A 12,500-nucleotide genomic window follows, 5' to 3' on the forward strand; every position below is an offset into this window, starting at 1 on the left:
GTTCCGGGTTCACTGCACACTTGTGTCCACCTAACACAGTTCCGGGTTCAATCCACATATGTGTCCACCTTACACAGTTGCGGGTTCACTCCACATTTGTGTCCACCTCACACAGTTCTGGGTTCACACACATATGTGTCCACCTTACACACTTCCGGGTTAACTCCACATATGTGTCCACCTTACACAGTTCCGGGTTAACTCCACATATGTGTCCACCTTACACAGTTCCGGGTTCACTCCACATATGTGTCCACCTTACACAGTCCCGGGTTCACTCCACATGTGTGTCCACCTCACACAGTCCCGGGTTCACTCCACATGTGTGTCCACCTCACACAGTTCCGGGTTCACTCCACACTTGTGTCCACCTAACACAGTTCCGGGTTCACTCCACATTTGTGTCCACCTCACACAGTTCTGCGTTCACTCCACATTTGTGTCCACCTCACACAGTTCCGGGTTCACTCCACATATGTGTCCGCCTCACACAGTTCCGGGTTCACTCCACATTTGTGTCCACCTCACACAGTTCTGCGTTCACTCCACATTTGTGTCCACCTCACACAGTTCTGCGTTCACTCCACATATGTGTCCACCTTACACAGTTCCGGGTTCACTCCACATATGTGTCCAACTTACACAGTTCCGGGTTCACTCCACATTTGTGTCCACCTCACACAGTTCTGCGTTCACTCGACATTTGTGTCCACCTCACACAGTTCTGGGTTCACTCCACATATGTGTCCACCTTACACAGTTCCGGGTTTACTCCACATATGTGTCCACCTCACACATTTATGGGTTCACTCCACATTTGTGTCCACCTCACCCAGTTCTGGGTTCACTCCACATATGTGTCCACCTCAAACAGTTCTGGGTGCACTCCACACATGTGTCCACCTCACACAGTTCTGGGTTCGTACCACATTTGTGTCCACCTCACACAGTTCTGGGTTCACTCTACATTTGTGTCCACCTCACACAGTTCTAGGTTCACTCCACATATGTGCCCACCTCACACATTTCTGGGTTCACACCACATATGTGTCCACCTCAGACAGTTCTGGGTTCACACCACATTTGTGTCCACCTCACACCGTTCTGGGTTCACTCCACATATGTGTCCACCTTACACAGTTCTGGGTTCACTCCACATATGTGTCCACATTGCACAGTTCCGGGTTCAGTCCACATATGTGTCCACATTGCACAGTTCCGGGTTCACTCCTTACATTTTCCTATCCCAGGCTTACTCCCCACTTGTGTCCACCTCCCCTAGTCCCAAGTTCAATCAGCCCTGGTGTCGGCCTCACACAGCGCCAGATAAAGTCCACCCGTTGTATAACACTGGTTTTCTTCTTCCTCGTCCTTCGGTTCACTCCCCTGTATTATTGTCCACATTTCACTGTCCTTGTTTCACCGCTACTTGTATCTCATTGTCTTGTGTCCCCATCGCAGAGTCCCGGGTTCAGTACACATTCATGATATCCACATCGCGGTGTCTTGTGTTCTGTTCCTATTGGAGCCCACTTCCTATAGTCCCAGGTTCACTCCCCGCCTGTGTAAACCTCATATAATCTCTCGTTCATTCTCCAGTGGTTGTCTTCTTCCTTAACCTTTGGTTCACTCTCCATTCATTGGTGTCCACCTTCCATAGTCCCGAGTTCAGACCCCCCCCCCCCCCTTATGGTGTCACCGTCTTATAGCCTTTAAAAACAGAGCTTTTATATAGAGCAATATCCACTAAACGTGCTCAAAGCGCTTTACGGTGGTTCCCTGTAAGACATGACACCTGTAAGGCGATATTATATTTTTTTTTTCGGACAGAGACAACGCTGTCAACTGCCAGGTACTCATTTTACACCTGAGTACGGTGAGAGAATGTAAGTAAAGTGTGTTTTCCAAGGACTCAACTATGCGCCGAGCGAGGTTCGAACCCGGGACCTTCCGATCCGAAAGCGAGTGTCATAGCACTAGACCACATAGCCCATGGTTCATTCCCCACTGATGTCAATCTCGACTGATCTTGTATTTTTCATTCTTGCTTTGTCTGACACCTTTCATACACTCTTGTTAGGAAAATCCTGACACGGGGCCTGCACCCTCATTTCTCAATTAGTTATTACGAAATTTCTACTCCTACGTTCACTGACACAAACTATTTAACCTAGAACATCGCAATAGATCCTAAATCACTGAACCGTGGAAGCAAAACAAATCGTGCAAAGAATTCAAACAAATAAAATAATTGGCGTTTATTGTACAATAAACAATTTATATATATATATATATATATATTCATTCAAAGATGTAAACTATTTAACAGATTTTATGTAATTATTTGTTATCACTTAAGATCACCAAAAGCTTAATTCTCGGAAGTCTTTATTCTGATCAACTCAACACAAAGAGCCCATCCCCAGTCAAAAAGCACAGTCAGTTGGTCAAATTCTACAAGACTGGAAATTAGCCAGTGTAACTAACTACCATTTATCAAGAAAGATAATCAAAACAAAATCTCAAAATTACAGGCCTATTGCGTTAATGTGTATTTTATGAAAAGATATGGATTTCGTTTTCAAAGTGTTTCTTTCGACGTGTTTTGTTGACCAAGGGGAAACCCGAAATGTCCACATTATCTGTATTTGTTAATTAGATTAAAGCTTCCATTCCCTTTTGGCTATACTTATATGTTTCTTATAACTACAAGAAGCAATAATTGTGTTTTACAAAAACATTTCTGAAAATAATATATTCATTCCTATATTCATACCACTAGACCACGTAGCCGCACTGTAGACGACCGTCTGTTCTAAATAGCCTTTATTTCTCTGTTGCGGGTTTTCCCCTAGTATTCCATGAAAAAAAATCCAAAAAACTCCCCAAAAAAACACGATCTTTAAAATCGTATTTAAAGTTCTAAATTGCGCTATATTAATTACCTGATAGGTACCGAGTTCGACTGCCCGCCGCGCTGTGTGGCCTTGAGCGTCACCTAGCCTTAGCTCACTTTGCGGCCCTGCACTGCGGCTGACGCCTTGGTTATTCCAGTCTTCCCTTTGAATAGACCCTAAACAAAAATTTCCCCTTAGCGATGAATAAAGGGAATTTATTTTGTTTTATTTATTTGTTATCAAAATTTGATTTATTTAGCTTTATAAATGAGGGCACACGGGTAAAAAAAACAACCCTTGAACGTTATCACGCTCGAGTGCATTCAATCGTTTTATGATTTGATGTAACAAAAACATTCTAAAGAAAAGGTTGGCCTTATTTGTTTTATTGGTATACAAGGTGACACACTGAAATGGGTCCCTTCTCTTCTCATACTTGAATCTTTTGTTGTTAGTTAAAATTGAATTATTATACAACTCTAAAGAACCACTGGAGTACACGGACAAAATACAACAAATCTGTAAGTTTCGTTCCAAACATATTATATAAAATTGCCATTCTAAAGTATAACGGACCAACGTACAAAACTGTTTGTATCCATGAACGTATATAGTCGGTCAGGTTAATAAAGTTCAGTGAGCATTACTCATAAACGCGGATGGCAAAAAACAATAATAAAAACCTGAGTGACGTCATCTTCGAACTTTCTATACAGTTTAGTGAGAATTACTCATAAACATGGTTGGCAAAAAAACAATAACAAAGACCTGAGGGAGGTGAATTTCGTTCTATCTATCAACGATCAAGGTGACATATAGTTTTGGCAATACTCTTCAACAGTCGTAACGTCACTTCCTTCCTAATGACGCATGGAAACTTAGTAACACTGGCTCTAAACTATCGGAACAATGGCGGACGCCCGTATGAAATATTTCCCCGGCGAGCATAAAAGAGTATCCAGAGGGGAAAAGAAACATAAATTTGATCATGTTTTGACTTTTAACATTCTGATCACAAGGCATATGAAAAGTTCTAGCCATCTTGAAGAATAAGAAGTAATGATTTTCTTTGTTTAGAACCAAGATTGCCGCCGTTGCCTGGCGGTATGACATCAGACTACTGAATCCAATTGGTACGTCATATCCGGCTGGTGGATGTTGTGAGGATTTTGGCTAAACCCAAAGTATCGATAACATGTTCCACTCATCTGACCCTTTATTTTCTGGCACCGAAAAAGTCTCTCAAACATTCCCTAATTTCTACGTTGCAGTTTGCAAAGAAAAAGGGTCTAAACAGATTTTCAAAATGTTGAAACGATGCAAATATTATGGTTGGGGAAATATTCTTTATTCCCTCACAAAACTCGTAAAAGCAACATGAAAAGTTTGAGATGAAATAGGCTTTAACAGTCATGACGTCACTTCCTTTGTAATGACGCATAGTAACTTAGTAACTGGTTCTAAACTAACGGAACAATGGCAGACGCCCTTATGAAATATTTCTCGGACGAACATAAAAGTGTGTTCAGGGGAGAAAAACATTATAAATCTGATCATGTTTTGACTTTGATACACTCATGACATGTGTAAGCATCTAGCCATCATGAAGAATAAAAAGCATGATCAGATTTATAATGTTTTTCACTTCTGGACACACATTTGTGCTCGTCGGAGAAGTATTTCATCAGGGCGTCTGCCATTCTTCCGATAGTTTAGAACCAGCTACTATGCGTCATTAGGAGGGAAGTGACGTCACGACTGTTGAAGCATATTAAGGAGTGTTTGCCAGTCTTGTTTGTGGACTTGAAATAGATAGTGAAGAGAGGGAAAGGGGCTAAATGGCAAGAGATTAGTTAACGCTTTGTAACGGTCCAACGATCAATGGGACCGATCTATATTCGTGTTTTCGTCCAACCTAGTCATCGATCACATGATTTGTTGCCGTACAGCGATTGGATATTTCTCAATAAATATAAACAGGCTGCTGTGTTTATGAAAGTTGTAAAACACACCAAATATCTAGTGCTAAACAAAATGACCAATTGTGACGTTGGATATTTCTCAAACTGTGAACACTTTCCACTATGTGTGTCGCTTTGGGCACACTTTGCAATATGACCAATGACCTCAATCACATGGAAAAGTAATAAAGAACATCCCCATTATATCCAATTAAATAATTTTCAGTATTTGTTAAAAAACTAAAGGTAACTATAGAATTAGGGAGTGTTTGTCAGTTTTGTTTGTTGACTTGAAGTATATAACTAAATGGCAAGATCTAATAATAATAATAATAACGGTTATTTGTATAGCGCTCAATCCCGTTGACAAAACAGCCCTAGGCGCTCAAAATTGTAAAACATTATTATAAACATTTTTGTAAACGCCCAAGCGCACACACACCCTCACAAAGACACACACATTCACCATAACGTGAATATGCATACAGAGACGAAAAATATATGTTAACATGAATTACTGAATAAAAATCATATTTAACAGTAATGGCAGATGAAGGAAGAGTATAATATTATGTCATGAGACTTCTGATGAAACAAATGTATATCTTATTAAAAGGATGCTTTATTTAATCTAGTGAGCTTTTCAAATGTAAGGGGCGGGGTTCTGAATATCTTTTAATTAGTTCCGAAAGGTAGGAAGGGGCAGCACATTCAAGACAACGATACACCAAAACACAAACTTTGAATTTAATCCTTTTCTCAACAGGCAACCAATGCAGGCCATGGAGCAGAGGTCTGGCAGAATTGCACCTACGCTTCATGAATACTAGTCTGGCAGCGCTGATTTGGACAATCTGAAAACGTCTCAGATTATATTGCGAAACGCCAAACAACAGAGCATTACAATAATCCAATTTCGATAGTACGAGGGACACAACCAGGTGTTTGGTCACATCCTCAGATATGAACCGTCTAAAGGAAGCAATCTTTTTTAGTTGGAAAAAGAGAGATCTAACCAAATTATTAACCTGATGCTCCATCGACAGTCCAGAGTCTAAGAATGTGCCAAGGTTTTTCACTTTGTCAACAATTTGAATGGAGGCATCCCTCAGCTTTAAATCTGTTTCACTTTTCAACGTCCTATTCCCAACATACAGCACTTCCTTCTTATCATCATTCAGTTTCAGTCTGTTCTCATTCATCCATTTCTTAACACTTTGGACACAATTCTTACTATCGGCTGATACTTCTTGTAAATTTCTCGTATTGGAAATGCAGTACAATTGCGTATCATCAACGTATTGGTGATGATTTTAGACAGAGGGCCAACGTACAGAACAAAAAGAATGGGTCCAAGTACTGAACCCTGGGGAACCCCACAATCAAGAATGATTTCCTCAGATCTATATTCATCCACCGTAATAATCTGTATACGATTAAACAATTAATATGACCTAAACCAATCAAGCGCTGCACCAGACACGCCATAAGTAATTTCAAGACGTTTAAGGAGACGATTGTGATCAATAGTATCAAAAGCAGACGATAGGTCAAGGAAATTCAGCAAAGAACATGAACCATTGTCTATAACAAAGAGGAGATCATTAACAACCCGAACAAGTGCGGTTTCCGTCGAATGATGTTGCCTATAAGCCGACTGAATTTTTTCTTCGAGACAATTATTACATAATCGTGATCGAGAGTTGGGTCTTAATGCGATTGGTCAACGCTCTGCATGTAACGGTCCAACGACCAATTATGTCAACTTCAATATTTTCCCTAAGTGCTGACAAACGTCTTATCACCACAATGTAACCAGATTCTCCATTTTGTTTAGAAGGAATGAACGTGACGTCACCCAGCTCTTTGTTATTGTTTTTAGATAGCCATTTTTATGAGTCGTTCTAAATTGTATCAATCAGAGACTATAAACGTTCAAGGTTAAACATAGCTTACATTGTACATTGTTACGTTTTACCCGGCTAGCGGATGCTGCCAATATTTTAGATAAATGCATAGCACCAATACCCATTTTGAGGTCGAGAGAAGTGACTGGAAAGTGTTTTGTGTCTAAAACGATTTCATGTATAATTACATATTAGGAATGTTCATCAAAACAGCCTGTGATCATGTCAGAATAACAGGGAGGAAACCAAGTATAAAATCAGACACATAGATAACCAAGCCTCCAGGACAGTCGACATTATATAAACAATTGCATCCGCTGAGAAAGACTTCTCTGAACTTACGGAGCAAGGAATACATTTTATAGATAGAACATAATCGACGTCACTCAGCTCTTTGTTGAAAAACTAGAGGTAACTATAGAATGTCAGCTTTGGTTGTTGACTTGAAGTAGACAGTCAAGAGAGTGGAAAGGGCTAAATGGCTAGAGGGTTCTAGTTAAAGACTATAGATAGTATGCGCTTGGCAAAGAAGCTCACAACATTGCCATCCGGAAGTTTAACGGACTAACACACAAAACTATGTGTAACCATGAACTATAATAGTCTGGATAATATAGTTTAATGAGAATTACTCATAAACGTGAATGGCAAAAAACAATAACAAAGACCCGAGTGGCGTTAACTTCGTTCTATCCAAAAGAGGTTATAGTTTGGCGTCATTATTTAGGTTTGTGCAGCGTCTAGTGAGTTGTCGTTAGTAGAGCTCAAGGTAACAAGTGAGTCAATTGGTTGAACTATTGAATACACTCACGGTTTGTTTTCTTTTGCGGCCAAAGACTTGTCTTTTGACGGAAATAAGAGGTCAGTGTCAGCGATAAGTTAAAGATGGCCTCCAATGTGAGTGGGTTTGTTTTCTTTCCACTGTTATAGATAGAACGTAAGTTGATGTCACTCAGGTCTTTGTTATTGTTTTTTTCCCATCCTCTTTAATAAGCAATTCTCACAAACTGTATTATCCAGACTATAAACTTTAAGAATTTACAATTGGATTCTGTATTTAACATTTAATTTAACATTAATTTAACATTGATTTATTTCTGTATTTCTATTTAACAGCAATTGGATTTACAATTGTCCTGTCTGATGTCACGCCGCCTGGCAACGGCGGCCATCTTGGTTCTGAACGAAGAAAATCATTACTTTATATTCTTCATGCTGGCGAGAACCTTTCATATGTCTTGTGATCAGAATGTGTAAAAGTCAAATCATGATCAAATTTATGTTTTCTTTTCCTCTGGATACGCTTTTATGCTCGCCGGAGAAATATTTCATAAGGGCGTCCGCCATTGTTCCGATAGTTTAGAGCCAGTTACTAAGTTACCATACGTCATTACGAGGGAAGTGACGTTACGACTGTTGAAGAGTATAAGATTCAATAATCTGATGTCACGTCGCCCAGCAACGGCGGCCATCGTGGATCTAAACAAAGAAAATCGGTACTTTTTACTCTTCATGCTGGCTAGAGCTTTTCATATGTCTTGTGTTGGTCTGTCATATTTCCGGATGGTAATGTTGTGGGTTAATGTCCTGTTATTAGCGACTTACCGTCCCGATACGGTTACATGTCGGCACGGAGCAGAACCTACCTTCACATGATAAGTGCAGGTCTGATAGACGAAAGCAATAATGGGCCTGAGTTGACATTGTTGTAATCAGACATGCCTACTACTACAAAAATTTCGTAAAACAACTAATTTTTTGCTCCATTTTTACAACTCTACGAAGGGGGAAAGCATGGCTCACAGATACGGTCTTGGCTTCGCACCCAAATGGTACTGAGTTAGACCACCCGCCTCGTTGTGTGGCCTGAGCAAGTCAACTATCTCTAGCTCACTAGCTCTAGCTGACGCCTAGGTTATTCCAGTCTTCCTTTGGAATAGACCCTAAAGACAAATTTCCCGTTGGGGATGAAAAAAGGGAATTTTATATATACTTCTCCACACCACTGCGAGTGTGCGTGTGGGGGGGGGGGGAGGGGGGAGGGGGGGGGAGGGGGAGGGGGGGGGGAGGGGGGGGGGACGGGGAAGATGGCAAGGAGGGGGAAGGTGTGGGGGGAGTTAGGGGAACATCGGGAGGCGGGGGGGGGGGGTGAGAGGCACAAATGACAGTTTCAAAAATAGAACTACATAAGAAGACGAGATCTGAGCTCAAAGCTCTTCGATGACTGTAATTAGCCGTTTTGATGCTTATCGTCGTTTACATATATATATATATATATATATATATATATATATATATATATATATACATATATATATTCCAACGTTTACAAACAATGCAAAATGAAATAAATTGGAATGATTATGAAAAAGAATAATAAAATTTACTCATAGCATTATTGTATTTGCTTTCTATTTAACAGCAATCACGGATAAAAGAATAAAATATGTGTCACCAGAATCTGGAAAAATTGTAAAACTGTCTTACCTAAATCATCACTGTAGTAAAATAGAAAACAATTCAACAACACACTTCAATAAATCGTGATGCTTCGTCAACTGTCCTGAAACGAAATGGACAAAACTGTGATTTGATTTAGTCTGTATCCAGACACAGGAGGACAATTTCAAGTTCCACCAGAATGACAAAAGCGTTTGATAAACACGTGATATATTTTTAAAGAATTAATAATAGACGTCTACTTCATATTTTCTTTTGTAGGGATAAAAGTGTTTAGGAAATGGGGTGCAATTGTGTATGAAATGATTCGCTGCACTAGAACAATATTCATTTAAAAAGGCACGGTTCAAAACTTACTTTTTTCATTGTAAATTGGAACTATTAAATCGGTTGACTCGACAAACAAATAACAAAACAACTTTATTGAGATGTATACCAGAATATCATTTTACAAATGTATGCATACCTCAATGATCAAATAGGTAACGAATTATGGTGGCATATCAATATATCTTTAATATTGATATCTCCAAGAAATCTTGTGTTAAAGTCAAATCTTGACAACAGGACGCCTTAACTCTTTCGTTACCGAACATTGTCAACATTGTTACTAAAAAGTCATGTCGACCAAACACATGAATTGTATTTTTAAACTTAAACTAACAAGCAATAAGTGCCTGCTATACATAATTTGAATGTGCAAAACAAGCTGTACAAAATGTCATTAAGTTCTTCTTATATAAAAAACAGTCGAGTTTTATGGGGGTTATTTATCGAGTGCAAAATTATGAATCTCATTTTCACAGATTTATATACTAAGCCGAACCCTTTTTTTTAAAGAGTGGATAATGTCTTTGAACTATCAAATTATGTAGCTATCTAGTATGTTTTAAAATTATCAAGTCACAAAATACGGAGCAGGCACTGGTGTATAGGGAATGAGATTAGCGGAAGAGTAGCGTCCCTTGATTGGACGTCACCCATAGTCTGTGACGTCACCGGCGGAAAAGTTATTTGAGAGAGAATGTCATGTTGGCAGTGCTCACAACGTCACTCGACGAGAGACGCATGCGCACAACCAACATGACGTTCTCTCTCTAATAACTGTTCCGCCGGTGACGTCACAGACTGTGGGTGACGTCAAATTAAGGGACGCTACTCTTCCGCTAATCTCATTCCCTATAATAAAGATCAGAAAAAACTGGGTGTGAAACAGTGTCAAATGAAGCAAAAAAAAAAAAATACAAGACAAAACAAAACAATCTCTGGAAAAAAAATCCCAATAACTCATCTGGGAATCGAACCTTCGACCTCTTGATTACCAGTCAGACGTGCTGCCATTACACCACAACAGTTACCCAATAGATGGGACGATTTAATGCCTATCTTCTACACAAATGCACTCGTCTCCATCGTGTAACCCTCTCCTTACCAGTCAATTTCAGGATTTCCCCCAAATCTTCACACCCAACTAACACAAAAATATATTTTTTATCCCTCAAACACATCAGAAGTTAGTTCTTTCGATACATAATTTCTTTAGCAAAACATGCTTACAACACACTGTTAGTTTTCTTAAAATTTTATGATGTACAAAAGAAATTTGAACAAGAAAACTGTTGGTTGTATCGTAAGGAATGTGACGATATTCCTATAGTTAGTAAGGAGAGGTTTAATTAACACTTTTTTTCAGATCTTTGGTAAAATGTTAAGAATGGAATTATACATATCAAAGTACATGACAACAAGACATGTCATAAAGGTTTTAAAAATAGAATAAGAAGCGTGGTTCGGAGGTATAGTCTTTGCCTCCCATCTGAAAAATACCGAGTTCGACTACTTTCCGCGCTGTATGGCCTTTAGAATGTCACTACGCCCTAGCTCGCTTGGCGGCGCTGCACTGCGCCTGACGCAGAACAGATTTCCCCTTGGGGATGAAAAAAGGGATTTAGAAATATTCAAAAATAATAAACGATGATGATGATGATGATGATGATGATGATGATGATGATGATGATGATGATGATGATGATGATGATGATGATGATGATGATGATGATGATGATGATGATGATGATGATGATATAAAAATAAGAAATACAAATAAGAATACAAAATAAAACGTAACAAATTGTATTCCTTTTCATTTACTTACGTCCTCTTAAAATTCGAACATGTTCTCCACTGTTAGAAATCTCTCCTCATTGAGACGGGCTAAGCCCTACGTAACTGTGAGAGAATTGGTCACGTGAGAGATGATCATATCACACGGAGATAGAATTTACAGAAAAAATAATTGTCATTTATTTTTCCTTGTAAATTTTTACTCTGTGCGATTAAATGCGTCTGCAGATTGGAAGTTGTTTGGAATGTTTTTGTAGCAGTCTTGAGCCGGCAAATCTAGATCTTACTTTCACGATTTTGGTTCCCACTAAGCCGTAAAATACGTAATAAATAACAATGTGAAAGTGACTGTAAGCTCCCATTTAATTAGACGTTTCGGGTTTCCCCTTTATCAACAAACAGGATGAATGAAACATTACATATGAATTAGAGGATTCCTGCCCATCAATGTTTTGTTTATTCATCTTAACAACGCCACTACCACATCATCTAATTCATCTGTAATGTTTCATTCATCCTGTTTTTTGATAAAGGGGAAACCCGAAACGTCCATTTTATCTTTTTTTGTAATTAAATTGAAGCTTATATTCAATTTCACATTGTTATTTATTTCTTCGAGATTCAGGCAGCAACATTTATTGCCCCGTAAAATACGTAAAGCAGCTCAAATATATTTGCGTAAGATAACATTCTGTATTAATTATTATTTAAATTTGTCAGTATTTATACTCCTTTTGTAACAATCATTGTATCCTCAAAATCAAAATGTTTTGATAATAAAGGACCAATATCCTTTTTGAATCCTTATATACAATGTTTCTTTGTGGTTTGTGTACATCTATCCCAGGAATATGTTGAACCCGAATTTCTTACGCCTCCCAGATTTAGAAGTATGAAAATAATCTCACAACCCGTTTATTAATTGGAAAAGCAACTACATCGTTGATTATACTCTGTTATATATATATATATATATATATATATATATATATATATATATATATATATATATAATATATATAACATTTCAATTAGAATTATGATCAACTTCTACAATATTTTTCGAGAAGTTGATCATAATTATACTTGAAATGTTTTATAAACAGCTCGTTTTATCAAAATAAATTGAGCACTATAATTTCATGGTTTGC

At 38.5% G+C, this 12,500-nt stretch overlaps 1 protein-coding gene across 1 annotated transcript in view; it reads right to left on the reverse strand.

The window, feature by feature from the left end:
• LOC144959454 (uncharacterized) overlaps positions 1-9,354 on the reverse strand; it is a 93,554-nt gene extending 84,200 nt beyond the window's left edge. The window contains exon 1 of the mRNA XM_078892048.1: positions 9,253-9,354. The gene's annotated coding sequence lies outside the window, so the exon portion shown is untranslated. The remainder of the gene's footprint in view (positions 1-9,252) is intronic.
• Between the last annotated feature and the right edge of the window lie 3,146 nt (positions 9,355-12,500).

The sequence above is a fragment of the Berghia stephanieae genome, chromosome 14 (assembly GCF_034508935.2).
Source record: "Berghia stephanieae isolate SIO BIC M18660-M18661 chromosome 14, UCSD_Bste_1.3, whole genome shotgun sequence".
Lineage (NCBI taxonomy): Eukaryota > Metazoa > Mollusca > Gastropoda > Nudibranchia > Aeolidiidae > Berghia > Berghia stephanieae.